Source organism: Sus scrofa, chromosome 2 (genome assembly GCF_054392235.1).
Source record: "Sus scrofa isolate SSC_HxYL_T2T_F1_AM1 chromosome 2, Sscrofa_HxYL_maternal_Yorkshire_Landrace_v2.0, whole genome shotgun sequence".
Taxonomy (NCBI): Eukaryota; Metazoa; Chordata; class Mammalia; order Artiodactyla; family Suidae; genus Sus; species Sus scrofa.
The window spans coordinates 106,277,829-106,295,338 of record NC_139384.1 but is presented as its reverse complement, the minus strand read 5'-3'; the positions used below and the strand labels follow the sequence as shown (position 1 = coordinate 106,295,338).

The 17,510-nt window shown below is 35.4% G+C and overlaps 1 long non-coding RNA gene across 2 annotated transcripts; it reads right to left on the bottom strand.

The window, feature by feature from the left end:
* Positions 1 to 1,337: 1,337 nt before the first annotated feature.
* LOC146405633 (uncharacterized) lies at positions 1,338 to 9,909 on the bottom strand. Of its 2 annotated transcripts, none has more exons than XR_014838254.1 (3): positions 9,550 to 9,689; positions 8,993 to 9,106; positions 1,338 to 6,187 (listed from the first exon to the last, which is right to left on the bottom strand). It is a non-coding gene; the product is annotated as an uncharacterized LOC146405633 (long non-coding RNA). The 2 variants fall into 2 exon arrangements; XR_014838253.1 differs by lacking the exon at positions 1,338 to 6,187 and adding an exon at positions 9,772 to 9,909 and having other exon boundaries at positions 6,362 to 9,106; positions 9,550 to 9,661.
* Positions 9,910 to 17,510: the final 7,601 nt, after the last annotated feature.

Below are 17,510 nucleotides of genomic sequence, written 5' to 3'. Positions count from 1 at the left end.
GGCCATTTCTCCAAGGAGCCTTTGTTTCTTTTATTGGAATGGTATTAGAGAATATGTTCTGGCCACTAAGAATGCTCATTTCTACGGGGGTGTGCTTGCTCTAGGTTCTGTCAGATAACAGAGCAAGGAAATAGATGTGTGTATACTAACCCCTTTATGTACATGTCTATAAAACTCTCTGTATATATCCATCTATATCTAGATGAAGCTTAATAAGAGTTCATATTGAAGTTGCCAACTCCAATCCCTTACAATACGAATCATTCAAGTCTTCTCCCTTTGATGATCTGAAACTTCCACTACTGCAGTGAGGAACCTGGCTCCAGCTACCCACCATCCATTTGTCTTCAACCCCAGTATACACATACACTAGTTTCAGAACTGTTAGGCCATACCCCCATAAGGAAACAACTTGGTCAACTTGAATACAGTGCTTATGTACAATTGCTTTTGCCTTTAGTCTTACAAATTCTACTAATTTCCGGAGTTTCTTAGGTCAGCAACTTATTTATTCCCCAACAAACTTTAGTGAAATTGTTTTATCCATTTGTAGTACAATTAGATTCTTGTGTCATGATCTGCATTCCATCCTGGGATCCCCTGACCTCCTAAATGATATTTTTAAATTTTCCCACATTAAAGTTAACTTTTTGTGCTATGAAGTTCTGTGGGTTCTGACAAATGTGTGGTATCATGTAGCCACCATTACAGTAGCATACGGAAGAGTTTCATCCCCTCAAAACTCACCTGTGCTTCTTCTAGTCAACCCTCTTTCCCCCCAGATTGTTGGCAACCTCTGATCTTTTCACTGTATATTTTTGCCTTTTCCAGAATGTTATATAAATGGGATCATGTATTCTATAGCCTTTTCAGAGTGACTTCTTTGACAAGGCAGTATGCATTTAGGATTCTTCTATGTCTTTGCATGGCTTGACAGCTCATTTCTCTTTACTGCTGAATAGTATTCCATTGTATAAATGTACAAGAGTTTATTTATCCATTTACCTATTAAAGAACATCTTGGCTGCTTACAATTTTTTGAATTATGAATAAACATTCATATACAGGCTTTTGTGTAGATCTAAGTTTTCAAATCAGTTAAGTAAATACTTGCTGGATTTTATGGCAAGACTATATTCAGCTTTGTAGTAAATGTTCAAACTGTTTTCCAAAATAGTGGTGCCATTTTTTTTCATTGAGAGTTCCTATTATTCCACATCCTCTCTAGCAATAGACATTGTCTTTTTTTTTTTAATTTTAGCCATTCTAATAGGTGTGTAGTGGTATCTCATTGCTGTTTTAATTTGCATTTCCATAATGACAAATGATGTTGAGCATTTTTTTATTTTATGATTTTTATTTTTTCCATTATAGTTGTTTTACAGTGTTCTGTCAATTTCTACTGTACAGCAAAGTGACCCAGTTATACATATATACATACATTCTTTTTCTCATATTATTCTCCATCATGTTCCATCACAAGTGACTGGATTTAGTTCCCTGTGCTATACAGCAGGATCTCTTTGCCTATTCACTCCAAATGCAGTAGTTTGCATCTATTATCCCAAGACTCTCAGTCCATCCAACTCCCTCCCCCTGGGAAACCACAAGTCTGTTCTTCAAGTCCATGAGTTTCTTTTCTATGGAAAGGTTCATTTGTGCCATGTATAAAGTTCCAGTTATAAGTGATGTCATATAGTATTTGTCTTTCTCCTTCTGACTTACTTCACTTAGTATGAGTCTCTAGTTTTATCCATGTTGCTGCAAAGGGCATTATTTTGTCCTTTTTTATGGCTGAGTAGTATTCCGTTGTGTATATATACCACATCTTCTTAATCTACTCATCTGCTTGTGGACATTTACGTTGTTTCCATGTCTTGGCTATTGTGAATAGTGCTGCAATGAACGTACAGATGCAGCTATCTTTTTTCAGTGAAATTTTTGTCTGGCTATATGCTCAAGAGTGTGATTGTTTGGTCATGTGGTAGTTCTATATTTAGTTTTCTGAGGTATTTCCATACTTTTTCCATAGCGGCTTTACCAATTTACATTCCCACCAACAGTGTAGGAGGGCTCCCTTTTCTCTATACCCTCTCCAGTATTTGTTATTTATTGACTTGTTAATGATTGCCATTCTGACAGGTGTGAGGTGGTACCTCATAGTTGTTTTGATTTGCGTTTCTCTAATAATCAGGGATGTTGAGCATTTTTTCATATGCCTTTTGGCCGTTTGTATATCTTCTTTGGAGAAATGTCTATTTAGGTCTTCTGTCTATTTTGAATTGGGTTATTAGGTTTTTTGCTGTTGAGTTATGTGGGTTGTCTGTCTATTTTAGAGATTAAGCCCTTGTCAGTTGCATAATTTGAAACTATTTTCTCCCATTCTGTAGGTTCTCTTTTTTTTTATGGTTTCCTTTGCTACGCAAAAGATTGTCAGCTTGATTATGTCACATTGGTTTATTTTTGCTTTTATTTCTGTTGCTTAGGCAGACTGACCTGAGAAAATATTTGTAAAGTTGATGTCATAGAATGTCTTACCTATATTCTCTTCTAGGAGGTTGATGGTGTCTTATCTTACATTTAAGTCTTTAAGCCATTCTGAGTTTATTTTTGTGCAAGGTGTGAGGGTGTGTTCCAGTTTCATTGATTTACATGCGGCTGTTCAGTTTCCCCAGCACCACTTCCTGAAAAGACGGTCTTTTTCCCATTGTATATTCCTGCCTCCTTTGTCAAAGATGAATTGACCATAGGTGTCTGGGTTTATTTCTGGGTTCTCTATTCTGTTCCATTGGTCTGTATGTCTGTTTTTGTACCAGTACCACACTGTCTTGATGACTGTGGCTTTGTAATATTGCCTGAAGTCTAGGAGAAGTTTGCCTCCTGCTTGGTTTTTGTTCCTCAGGTTTGCTTTGGCAATTCTGGGTCTTTTGTGGTTCCATATAAATTTTTGGATTGTTTGTTCTAGTTCTGTGAAAAATGTCCTGGGTAATTTGATAGGGATTGCATTGAATCTGTAGAATGCTTTGGGTAGTATGCCCATTTTTATGATATTAATTCTTCCAACCCAGGAGCAAACAAAAGTCCAGGACCAGATGGCTTCACAGGCAAATTCTACCAAGCATACAAAGAAGAACTTATATGTATCCTTCTTAAACTTTTCCAAAAGGTTGAAGAAGAAGGAACACTCCCAAAGTCAATCTATGAAGCCGCCATCACCCTAATACCAAAACCAAAGATACTACCAAAAAATAAAATTATAGGCCAATATCTTTGATGAATATATCTGCAAACATTCTCAACAGAGTTTTACCCAACCAAATCCAACAGCATATTAAAAAGATCATACAGCACGGCCTGGTGGGATTCATCCTAGGTTCATAAGGATGGTTCGACATAACACAAATCAATCAATGTCATACACTACATTAATAAAAGAAAAGTCAAAAACCACATGATCATCTCAATAGATGCAGAGAAAGCATTTGACAAAGTCCAACATCCATTCATGATAAAAATTCTTACCAAAGTGGGTATAGAGGAAACATACCTTAACATAATAAAAGCCATTTATGACAAACCAACAGCGAATATAATACTCAATGGAGGAAAGCTGAAAGCTTTCCTGCTAAAATCTGGACAAGACAGGATGTAACTCTCACCACTTTTGCTAAACATAATATTGGAAGTCCTAGCTGCAGGTAATTAGAAAAACAAAAGAAATAAAAAGTATCCAAATTGGAAGAGAAGTGGTAAAATTGTCAATGTATGCAGATGTCATGATACTATATATATATGGGAAACCCTAAGGACTCCATACAAAAACTACTCAAACTCATCAGTGAATTCAGCAAAGTAGCAGGATACAAGATTAACATTCAGAAATCGGTTACATTTCTGTATACTAACAATGAAATATTAGAAAAGGAATATTAAAAATAAAATACCTTTTAAAATCACACTTCCAAAAATTAAATACCTAGGAATAAACCTGACCAAGGAGCTGAAAGACTTATATGCTAAGAACTATAAAACATTGATCAAGGCAATTAAAGAGGATTCAAAGAAATGGAGCATTGTTTAATGTCTATATGCAATCTGAATGTCTTCTTTAGTCCATGCTTCTTTTTAATGTAGTTTTTCCTTAGAAGGCATAACATATTGTCTTTTATATTTTCTACACCAGTCCTAGAATCAGCTATTTCTGGATGGTTGACTAGATTTCATGTTTTTTAGGTACAATCATGTTCCAATTTGTCCTGATTGGTGTTTTCAAAATGCTCCAAATCTGTCTCTCCTTTAGATATAGTATCTTGGATTACTTCTAATGCCCTCATCTCTTTCTTTAATTGTAAATTTGTATTAATTTTAATCTCAGATGGAAATCCTATTTCCAAAATCTTAAAATGAGAAAAATACAACTTCATTGTTGCCTCATAGAAGTCCTACACTTAGAAATCCTACACTTCTCTTTATTTAAAAATATTATTCTATTTAACTATAACTACAACTATTATTCTATTTAACTGTAAATTATTCTATTATAACTATTCTATTTGAACTCATACTTCAAATATTTTAGAACTGGTTGACTTACATCATAGATTTGCTTTCATTATCCTAATATTTTCATTTAAGGTTTTGTCTAGTGTAGTGGTTCCTAAACTTTGGTGTGCATCAGAATGTCAGAAAGCCAAAAAATACTGCAGTAGTATAGGTTCATTAAGCTAGGGCCTGGGCCTTTGTATCTTTATCAAGATCCCCAGGTGTTTCTGATACTGACCAAAGTTTGAGAGTCATTGGTTTCATGTTTGGAACTTAGGACCAATCTAACCCTCAATAGAAAACACACACACGGCCTGTCTAGATACTGATTAAAAGTTTCAGAGGCCAAGGCTGTTGTCTTTCCATGTCCCTAACCTAATACTTCAGGGGGTTTATGTGCATGATTTTTGTCTAGGGTTCAAATTAAACACCAGTATAATATTTTTAAAGTGTAAGATGATAAGAAAAACTGGTTTATTCTGCACAGTTTACCAAAGGAACATGTTTAAACCATCTGGACACATCATACCAGGTTAAATTAAAACTATTAAAAGATGTGTTCCAGAATTTGCATTTTAAGAAGTACACTTTAACACAGGGTAGACAATCCATACATCTTTTCATATTACTGGTTCACCACTCTTCTACACAATAAAAATTAAATGGCAGGGTTTTTTTTTTATAGCAAAGCATTAACCTAAATTGAGAAGATAAGATTCAACAATATAGCATTTTATAACCAGAAAGCAACTAGTTCTCAATATTTTTCTTTAAAAACTCAAGTCTTCGTGTGCTTTGTGTCCTTCTAAGCTATGGCTAATATTCAATATAACTTAAGATAGCACAGTTCCATTCCAAAAAAAAACTTCATCACATCAAAACATTATTTGCATATTCATAAGATTCCACCTTCAGGCAGAGACATGAGCTCTTTTTCTTGCAAACTATTACATCAATAGAAATATACAAATAAGCATCAAGAAAAATGTGAATAAGGATATTAAATGAAAAATGTTCACTCACCAGTGCACAGTTTAATATCAGGTGGAGCATATGCTTGCTTGATTACAAAGTAAATTTTAAAGGGAAATAATTATGCTCATTGTTCACATAAATATTTAATTGCCATTATTACTAATAATTTCTAATACTGATGAGTGTACTTCTGAGCAATTATTTGAATTTGCTAGAAAATATACTAACATGACTTTTTTTAAAAATATATTTACATTTTACCCAAGGGGCTATTTTTTAATCAAAATAATATACCAAGACTGGTTGAAAGCACTTTACATTTTCAAAGGTCTCTCCAAACTCAGTTGTAATCCAGACATGAGTATTTTCCCATGAAAATACCAGCTGCTTAAGCTACCTTTGCCAGAAACTAGATTATGCTCTTCATTTTACCAGTAACTAATGGTTACTCTCATGAGATATTTCTTTAAATTTTTGCTGTGAGGATAATTTTATAATCACTACCAAGTAGATATAATTTTTTCATCCTTTTAAGAAATTTAAATTCCTCTTCTTAATCTTAACTTCAGTGTATTTGGATGTATCTAAACTTTGTCCTTAGTCCATATCAGATTATTTCCATCTTTCCTCTAACTTAAAAGGAATCTTATCCTTCCATTTCATACCAATCCTGGAAAGCAAGACATACATGAAAACAAAATCTTTAATGGCCTTGATTTGTTAATCACTGAAAGATTTCAAATATTTCTACTTAGCCCCTCTGAAACACTAATTGTTATAGTGTGGTATAAGCAAAACCCTTTGAACATCTATAGGACACAAATCCTATTAGTGAGGAAGAATCTTTTTATATCTTTTTTTGTGTATAATACTTATAATTATTAATTGACCGATTAGGAATAAAAGAGATCTTCCATAGTTAAACAAAAACTTGACCTCCTTAAACATAATCATACTCTTCCATTTCAATAAGTCTAGTAAGTCATATTGAGATGAGGTTATCATAATTTCCATAAACCAAGGCTGCTTGAAGTTGTGACTGACTTAAACCAAAGACAGCCTGCTGCAGTTGACAACAAGGCTGATTTGTGAGGCCCAGGTGGTCACTTATTGGTGTCTAGACAGAGCTTCTTTAACCTTACACTTTAACCTCTGCCCTCCCCCGCCCCCAACCAAAGGAACCACTTTCCAGGTCAGCAAAGTTTGAGGATTAGTAGGTAGGGCTGCCATGCCTCAACCTTGGAATACATTAGAGAACGGGCCGAGAGCACTTCAGCACAGCTTTTGAAGGCAGTTGCCATCAAATTGCTAACCCACTCTCTAGCCTCAGAGAACACAGTACTGACTTTATTCTTTATATGGGTTCCTTGTAAAAAAGTGCAGTGGTTTTAAAATTCCACTCCTGACCCATAAGACCTTCGGTGATCCTCTCCTGCACCCTGCGCATACCACTTTTCCCATTCACTCACTGCAGGTATGAGTCTACAGTTCACGTCTATTAACTAGATGTATTGAGAAGGACTTTAAATTTCCTTCAGTACACATCTAGAACAGTTCTATCACTTTTAAGATCTCATATTCATGCTAAGGCTTTCATATATGCAGGCCACAAATGCAAAAATAGACTATACTAACTCAATTAAATTCTTATTGTCATTCTCAAATATCAATTTTAAAGATTTGAATGTATCTGAATTGTAAATATTTCTAAAATAAAATAACCAGCTCAAATGATATACGAAGAAGAAAATATCCCAAACTCTCATATGTATTTCAGAACAAATAAAGTCCTCTAATGAGTTACTGTTGAAACTGTGTTCTTGTTTAGTAGTTAAACCAAGTCATAGTTAATCCAAGTCATAGTTAAACTGCACTTATTTCTTTTATGTCCCACATTTCTCAGCAAGAATCCAGTTTTTGCTTAACAACTTCATTCTGAATTCAAAAAATAAAAGTGGCTTCACCATTGATAAGCAAATTTAGTTTTAGTAAACAGTAGCCACTTCATCAATGAAATGGAGAGAGTAATTTTCACACTTGTGTGTCAAAAGATGTCTCAAGTCTGACATTTGCTTGTCTAAAATACATAGTTACTTTATGAATATTCATGTATGAGATTTTATTAAAGTTCTAAAACTTGAGTTCTTTACTGTCCCAATTTGGAAAAGGCCAACTTGTTTAACCTAAGCACAACAACAACAAAAAATAGGGTTTTGGTATTTTGGTGCCAGAAAAGGAATGATTAGTTGAAGAGGAGAGATGATTTCTGAAACAAATTCAGTGTATGTGTTTGTGTGTATGTGTACTTATTTGAATGTATGTATATAATTATTGGTTACATTAAAAGAAAATACTGCTGACGTTGATCACTATCCTTACATGCAGATAGGGCTGAAAAGGCTTCTTCATAATCAATAATATATTTAGAAGTATAGATGAATGAAGTTGGATTTGTGGCTACAGCTTTTTTGTAGATCCTGCTGCTCTTGGTTGCTTTGCCTCTTAGACCCTGTCTACAGCTCAGGACAGAGTGTTCTGACCACTAGTACTAACATCCATACACCACCTCCAGGGTGGCCAGACTGTCAGAGACCCAGGTATATCCTTCATTTTGATTAATCTGCTGTATAGACAAACAGAGCCAATTGGAGAGTTGTAATCCAAACTTTTCTCAAAATGTTCTCTGACTTTGTAAATGAAATTATTAAGAAGCTATTATGACTTGTAACTTAAAGGACTACGATAACTTATTAGTTTTGCTAAGAAAAAGAATTTCAGAGACTTCATCACTGTTATAGGCTAGATGTTTATGTCCCACCAAAATTCATATGTTGAAACCCTAACTCTCAAATGACTGTATTTGTAGATGGCCTTTCTGGAGTAATTAAAGTTAAAGGGGTCAGAAGGATATACCCTAACCTGATGGGGCTGCTTCCCTTCTAAAAGGAGAAGACACCAGAGAGCTCTCACTCTCCTGAACTGAACTGGGAGAGGATAAATTTCTGTGGATTAAGTCATCCTGACTATGGTGTTTTGTTGTGGCAGCCCAAGCACACTAATATAGCCACTGAAAATATATTCCTAGGCACCCCAGGAGACAGTAGAGCAGGGAAGAGAGCAGAAGACTTGATTTGATTTGACTGCAACTTCTTTATATATAACAGGTGATGGCTACATTACCTGTCCCATCAAACAAGCAAATAGGCAGACCAAAGAAAAGGCTATAACCATGGGTGAAGAAGGCAGAGTTACACTAGAAAATGAGTCATTTAAAAAGTTCTCTGAAAATAGGTTTCCTGCTTATGTCCCTTTATTGATATACTGCACTTAATTCAGAAATGGTCTAATTCCAGAAGGGAAACAAACGTTACTAGTACATGCTACAAATTTAACCTGTTGTCTTAATATTTTGTTATTTATTTTTTAAAAATATAGTAAGCATCTGCAAAGCCTTACTCAAAACAAAAGTTCAGACCTTGGAGTTCTCTTCTTGTGGTGCAAGCGGGTTAAGGATCCAGTGTTGTCACTACAGTAGCTTGGGTTGCTGCTGTGGTACAGGTTCCTTCCCTGGCTTTGGAATTCCCACGTGCTGCAGGTTTGGCCAATAAATAAATAAATAAATAAGTGAAAAATAAATATATTTTTTAAAAAGTACAAACCTTGACAAAAACCTATAATTAAACTTCTGGTTCTCTACCAATCCATCTCCAAATTGAGATAGCCATCATTTTACATCCTATTTCATAATTTCTTCACTTTCCTTTTTATGTTTTAGTGCATTTATAAATAGTAATTAAAAGAATGGTTTTAACATTATGAAGAGGATCACCTTCTACTTTTCATACCAAATTATAGTAGGCAGTGAGCTCTTTTCTTTCACACCTTTTGTGAGATTAAGTGGAATTGAGTGTTCAAAATATCCTTGCATTTTGGGCTTTCTCTCGAATTTCCAATGTTCCTTCAGGCACAGTGATCTTTCCCATCATTGTCAGCAGCAGTCACACCCAGACAGAAAATTAGCACATAGGTTACCTTGTTTGCCACTGGTTTGCAGAATCTTGATTGTAGCAGTCAGGTAAATACCCACTTGATCTGAATGTCCATTCATATGAGGTTTGATGAGAAACTGAAGGGACTAGCACAACTGCAGTTATATTAAATATAATTGTCACATCATTTATAACTATTCATGTTGCAATCAATAAAAATCCAACTGAAACTAGCTTTAATAGTAGAGAAGATTTACTGGCTCACCTGATTGTAAAGTAATATAGATGGAGTGGTCTTCAGGACTGGTTTGATTCAATGACTCAAAGATATCAAAACAAGTTTGTTGTTTTATTAGTCTCTCTTCTTTGTCTTCTACATTATCATCTTCACCCTAAAGTTAATTTCTTATGGAGGAAAAAGACTATAGAAAGAGAAAGCTGGCTTTTGGAAGCTACCACAGAAAAGTGAGGAATCTTCTTTCTTAGAAACCCCCAGAAAAGTCAATCTCACATTTCATTAGTTTGAATTAGAAAACTCTTTGTAACACTTTTACTTCCTCCAATAATCTCTTCAAAATGCCTGTTATTAAGTACTTATCAACCCCAATAGCTTCTTTTTTCACATATAACTTTATTATATCTAAAACCTGTACCAAGAAACATATCTATGTCAGATAAACAATTGTACCAAATGTACAACTACCAATGCAAGGTGTTAATAATAGGGGAAACAGTGGGAGAATGAGGAGTATACTTTCTGCACAGTTTTTCTGTAAACATAAAATTGCTCTTAGAAAATGAAGTCATTTTTTAAAAAGTGTACTCAGAATTCTCTGGCCAGTTACCTTTGGGTAATGTTCACAATGATGTTCCAGAACTGTGTTTTCCACTGTCCCTTTTGGCATGAACTTCCACATTTATTCCTAGCTGAACCCCTCTCCCCCATCTTCCACAGCAACAAGGATATCACGATGCTTCCTGTGTAGCAATATTAAATCTTCTCCCAAACCATGCCAGTACAGGGTTAAAATACATTACTCCATTCCTGATATGAATATTATCCAAGTTCATTTCTCAATGAAACTGACAAATACATAATCTAATAAGAAATGCATTTGAGTTATATCTCTCCTGACATTTTCTGAATATGATTGGTGAAAAATAAAGACTTGTGGAAAGATTGAAGTAAGAATATACCCAAAATGTTTGCAAATAATTCTTTGATTATTATTTTTCTTTTGTTTTGGCTCTGCATAGTCAAAAGAATGAGGCATTTATCTTTATTTTTAGTTGGAATACTTTTTGATTAAGTAGCAGAATATCAATATCCTGGGGTATAAATAGCTCTAGCTGAGAGCAAACAAAAGCTTTCGAGTGCTATGTAGTTCAGAGCCCATACAGTTATCATAAATTTTACTTCTAACAAAAGACATCAGGGTTAACAAAATTGTTTAATTTGCTTAGGCAGGATGAACCTTGTGCCTCTGCAAATTATTTCATGAGCTTTATGTTGAATAATGCTCCAGAGAGATACCTTTTTCTCCATTTATACCCTAGTAGGAGTTAGCTTCTAGTTTATTTCAAGTACATAATATATGTGAAAAAGTGCTTGCAAATTAGAGGAATTATTGTAACACAAGTCTGCCTTAAGACATACAGGCACTCAAGTTAAACAGGAATTACGTTCTTTAGCTAACAGATTTATGGAATGTAATGAAATTTTGCTACTGGGTAGTAAGAATAGACTGTATAGTCTATTTCAATGGAGAATGGAAAAAGTAAGTAGGAGACAGTGTTGAGAAAGACAATGAAGTAAGATTCAGAAGCCGTTTGACCTTGAGCTCTTGACTTCTCTAAACCTTAGTTTCTTTGTAACGTAGTAATTCTAGGCCATGTTACTATTAGGATCAAATTATATAATAGATGCAAATGGGTTTTATGCCTTTCAAAGAACGATGTTAATTTAAAATATTATTATATAAGAGGTAATGGATTATCTTATCAAGGCATGTGAAATGGGGTGAAAGGAATGTTCTATAATGTATAGAGTAAGATGTGTTAATGAAGAAAGTCCTTGCTAAGAGTCTGTAAACCCAGGTAAGTGTTCTGGGAACTGCCTTAGGGAAAGTATATATAGCAAAGCTTCTCAATCATAGTACACATGAAAATACTATGTGTTTTCTAGTGAAAATACCAATACCAGGATCCTGTCCAGCATGCATATTTAAAGTAACAAAGTTCACAATTGATTCTGAGAAACATCTTCATTTAAGAATCACTGGTCTAGGAGTTCCCATTGTAGCTCAGTGGAAATGAATCCAACTAGTATCCATGAGGATGTGGGTTCATTCCCTGGCCTCACTCAGTGGGTTAAGAATCAGGCGTTGCCTTTAACCTGTGGTGTAGGTTAAAGACATGGCTCAGATCTGGTGTTGGCTGTGGCTGTGGTGTAGGCCAGTGGCTATAGCTCTGATTCAACTCCTAGCCTGGGAACTTCCATATGCCCTGGTTGTAGCCCTAAAAAGACAAAAAAGACAAAAAAAAAAAAAAAGAAAAGAAAAAAGTCACTGGTCTAGAGCAGAGGTCAGCAAATTTTTTCTTTCTTTTTTTTTTTTTTGGCCATGCCTGTGGCATGCGGAAGTTTCTGGAGTGAGGGGTTGTACCTGGGCCACAGCAGTGACCTGAGTCACAGCAGTGACAATGCCAGATCCTTAACCAGGGAACTCTAGCAATTATTTTCTTTAAGAACAAGATAGTAAATAAATATTTTATCCTTTGAAGACACATAAGGTGTCTGTCTTAGCTTCCTTGTTTTTGGTTTTTTACAACCTTTTTAAAATGTAAATATCTTTCTTAACTCCCCAGCTGTGCAATAATAAGCCAAGGGCAGAATAAGTTTTTAGAGAATGAAAGAACTCACATCACAGTTTGTAAATTAGTACATGATGCATATACAATACATTGTCATTATATGGATGCTTTTTTCTTTCCCCATTACCTTGAAATCCTTGTGTATAAAGCCTTGTCTTATCCAGTTTTGTGTCCCTGGAGCCCAGCACACTTCCTGGCACATCAGAAGTCACTTAGTAATTGCTAGATGAATGAATGGAAGAGATAATGTCTATTAAAAAATACTAATAATAGAAACTAACAGTATTTGCAGAATCTATCCAATGATAAGAGAGGCTATAGTTTGGAGTTCCTGTCATGGCACAGCATGGCCTCACTCAGTGGGCTAAGGATCCGGTGTTGCCCTGAGCTGTGGTGTAGGGCACAGTCGTGGCTCAGATCTGGGGTTGCTATGGCTATGGCGTAGGCTGGCATCTGTAGCTCTGATTAGACCCCTTGACTGGGAATCTCCATATGCCATGGGTGTGGCCCTAAAAAGAAAAAAGAGAGAGAGAGAGGCTATATTTTTCCCAGTTAATTTCACTAATACAAGCAGTAAAAAGAAATATAAAACAAAACTCCAAAAGATCCAAACCCCAAAATACTCTACTGGCTTAATAATATTTGTTGAATTGACTATGTTAAGAACATATTTGGCATAAATCTATTTATTTGTTGTTTGGAAGAAATATGGCTCTGTTTTTTTGTTGTTTTTTTTTTTTTTTTTTTTTTGCCTTATTTATTTATTTATTTTTAGGGCCGACCCCTCCACATATGGAAGTTCCCAGCCCAGGGCTCTAATCAGAGCTTTAGCTCCCAGCCTATACCACAGCAACACGGGATCCGAGCCACGTCTGCGACCTACACCATAGCTCATGGCAATGTGGGATCCTTAACCCACTGAGAGAGACCAAGGATTGAATCCACATCCTCATGGATCCTAGACGGGTTCGTTAACTGCTGAGCCATGGAGGGAACTCTGAAACCTGGCTCTGATTTTGTGGTATACTGGGGAAGGTAGAGGTTTATTTCTTGAGTGTAATATTTAAGGATTTCTCTGGAGGCCAAGTCTGGGGGTGAGAATGCAAATTTACCTTTTGAGAGGATCATAAGGTTGTCTCTAAAGGAGAAATTTGTTTGGGGAGACATTTGATTTCTACTGGCTCTGAATTAGTACTGGATATACTTAGCTAAGTCTTTATATGTGACTAGTCATATGAATGCATTGTTTAATTTGCTATTTTTATTGAGAATATAAAGATGGTGGTGAATGACCCATCATAGTGGGTTCATGGTCATCTAATTGGCTTAAAATAGGTCTTTTAAAAATTAATTTATTTTCCAGCCTTATTGATATATAATTGACAAAATTATACATATTTATGATGTACAAGATGATATTTTGATATACATTGTGAAATGATTACTACAGTCGAGCTAATTAGCATATTCATAATTTTGCATGGTTATCTTTTTTGTTACAAGAACATTTAAGATCTACTCAGCAAATTTCAATATATGGTATACAATATAGTAGTATTCAGGTATACAAGATATGCAAGATAGTATTAACAATACTTATTGTGCTATACCTTAGATCTCCAGAACTTTTTCATTCTGTAGGACTAAAAGTTTGTACCCTTTAACCAATACCTCTTCATTTCCCTAGAGTTCAGACCCTGGCAACTACCATTCTACATCTCTAAGTTTGATTTTTAGATTCCACATATAGGTGAGAACATACAGTATTTGTCTTTCTGTATCTGGCTTATTTCACCTAACATAATGCCATTTAGGTTCATCTATGTTGTCACAAATGACAGAATTTTTATTTTTTAAGGCTGATTAATATTTCATTGTATGTATATATATCACATCTTCTTTATTCATTCATCTGTGGATGGGGACTTAAGTTGTTTTGGTATCATGGCTATTGTGACTGTTGCTACCATGAACATGGGAGTACAAATATTTCTTCTAGACATTGATTTCATTTCCTTTGGATGTATGCCCAGAAGTGGGATTGCTGGATCATATGGTAGTTCTATTTTTAATTTTCTAAGGAACCTCTGTATTGTTTTCCATAATATCTATAGTTATAGTCCCAGCAACAGTGTACAAGGTTGTTTTTCTTCACAGTCTCAGCATTTTTCTTTATCTTTTTGATAGTAGTCATTCTAATGGATGTTAGGTGATATCTCATTGTGGTTTTGATTTGCATTTCCTGATGCTTAGTGATGCTGAGAAATTTTTCATATATCTGTTGGACATTTGCATGTGTTCTTTTGAGAAATATCTATTCACATCCTTACCTATCTTTTTTATTGAAGTATAATACAACATTGTGTTAATTTCTGCTGTACAGCAAAGTGCTTCAATTATACACACTTTTTAAAAATATTCTTTTCAATTATGGTTTATCACAGAATATTAAATATAGGTCCCTGTGTTATGTAGTAGGACATTGTTGTTTATCCATTCTATGTATAATAGATTACATCTGCTAACCCCAAACTCCCAGTCCATCTCTCTCCCATCCCTCTCCTCCTTGGAAACCACAAATCTGTTCTCTATGTCTGTCTGTTTCTGTTTCATAGATAGGTTCATTTGTGTCATATTTTGGATTCCACATATAAATGATATCATATGGTATTTGTCTTTCTCTTTATGACTTCACTCAGTATGAGTCTCTAGTTCCATCCATGTTGCTGCAAATGGCATAATTTAATTCTTTTTAATCAGATTACCTGGTGTTTTGTTTTGTTTTTTACTGTTGAGTTTTATGAGTTCCATATATTTGGGATATTAATCCCTTATTAGATGTATGATATGCAAATATTTTCTCTTATTTCATAGACTGCCCTTGCACTCTGCTGATTATTTCCTTTGCTGCGAAGAGGCTTTTACCATTTGTCTATTTCTGCCTTTTTTGCCTATACTTTTGGGATCATATCTGAAAGAATCATGGCCCAGAAAATAGGTCTGTTTTTGTAGTTCTGCCTCTTGGCTTTCTAGATATAAAAATCTGATGTCTTACCTCAGATCAAACTGAGTATCCAGCCTCTTGATATGATTACTACTTCGACTGCTTTCTCCACTGAGATGCATTGTCTTCCTTAGTAAAACTCTTCAGTAGTTTCATAGCTCATTGCCTAGATTTCTTTTTATAACACCTTTCCACCATCTCACAGGCTGGTATCTCTTTGGGCATTTGACTACCATTCCTTAATTCAAGTGAATGTTTCTTTCTCAATTGCTGCAGAAACCTTCAAAGAATCTCCTACTTTTGAGATCCGCTGCACTGATGCCTCATGTTCCTTGACTATACCGTGTTTATCCTGCCTCATGGCAATTTCCCTTCTCTAATATTCCCCTACTTTTCTTAGTATCAATGTAGATATTGTTGATGTTGAACTTTACTTGAGCCCTGTGTTCCTGGAAAAAGCTACGATTAATAATATCCTAATTCATGTCTCAGAAAAAGCTTACGGCAAATAACCAAACTTTCTCTTCTAAGATAAGATTCACTGACATCCTCCTTGTTTACCTATAGTGAGGCCAGATGTAGACCCTCCAATTTCCCATTCTTCATATTATGATTTGTTGAACCATTTATCCCCACTGACCAGTCTGGACAAAATGCCTGATTTGACCAAACTCTAGTCAGGCTTCTTTATCTCCCCCAGGTACCTGAATTCTGTTGCACTCTTGGGCTTTGGAGCAGATCATTCCCTCCTTAGCAGCCTCTCCAGGTGACCAATGACAGCAAGAAAAGTGCTTCCTTGGTCAACTGTCCCACAATATCCCCTGCTCATTTCACTTTCCCATACCAGATTCCTTCTAGCCTTTTTCTCCTGTCCTATAAAAAAAATTCTTTTTTTTTTTAACATGATCTTTTAGATGTTTACAGATCTTGCAATCTTGAGCATTTTCCCTATTGCAACAACGCTTTTTAATAAAGTCTTAATTCTAACAAGCTTTCTTGCCCTCAAGACTGGGTTAGATATTCCCCAGAAGAAATCCACGACCTCATGTGCTTAGCCTAATTAGAGCACTAATCACAGTGGGGAGCAGGCTGTGTTCTTGCCTTGATTCCTCACTAGAGTGTGAGCTTCTTGTGAGCAGTCTTTGTGTCCAATTTACTTTGTATCCCTGACCTCTTATAGAATTCTAGGACATTTTAGAAGTACAAGTAAACCCTAAGTATATAATTATTTAATTAAATTAACAACTGGCTTTTTCCCCTGTGAAGATGGATAACCAGTCTGAGAACCTGTTTCTGACCAGTCATTTCTGTGGATGAATGAACTGGGGTCAAGGGAACAGAGATCACAATGAGGATTATTCCTCTACTTGTGCATAAGTATAACTTTCACACCCAGAAGGGGAGATTTAGATTAGACAAAGCTTTGCCACCCTCCACTGTCCCTTATAAAACCATGTGGGAAAGCAATTTTGATTATTGTTGTAGAGGCCATCAGTTCTAGAAAAACATCCCAGAAGAAAATGGTTTTTTTTATTCCTTCTGGCTCAAAATAGAGACTTATATACTTCTGGAGATGGAAGGAATACTAGATTCAATTTATCAAACACATAAAATGTTAACTGTGCCATTTGATTGAACATTTATGACATACATCACCAAGATATGATTTATATTATACCAGAAATGCTGCTTCCTCATTCCCACTCCAGTCAAGAGATCCAACCTAGCCTCAAAGACTCCAGCTTAAATCCTCAAGGAAGGTAATAAAAGAGGCTGGTTCTTCAGTTCAGAAATTGTCCCTGGCTTGAATCAAAATGTCTTTAGAATGCAAAATTTTGTCATGTTTACTTTTTAATTTTTTTAAGGGTACTCTGTTCCTTTTATTCAGATTCCTTGCCTAAGTTTCTGATCCATTATTCATCTCAGTTAGGTCCTAAACTTTCTGATACTCATTGCATTTGCCTGGGAACTTGTCTAATCTACCTCAGTGCTTTGTGATTAGATCCAGTGGCATCTTGCACTTCATTGGCAACAGAGACGAGCCCAGGAGAAAGAGGTGAAAGGCTCCTTCCCACCAGGCACCAGGATTAGACACTGGTTCAGTCCTCAGCAAGCGAGTAGGCAGAATG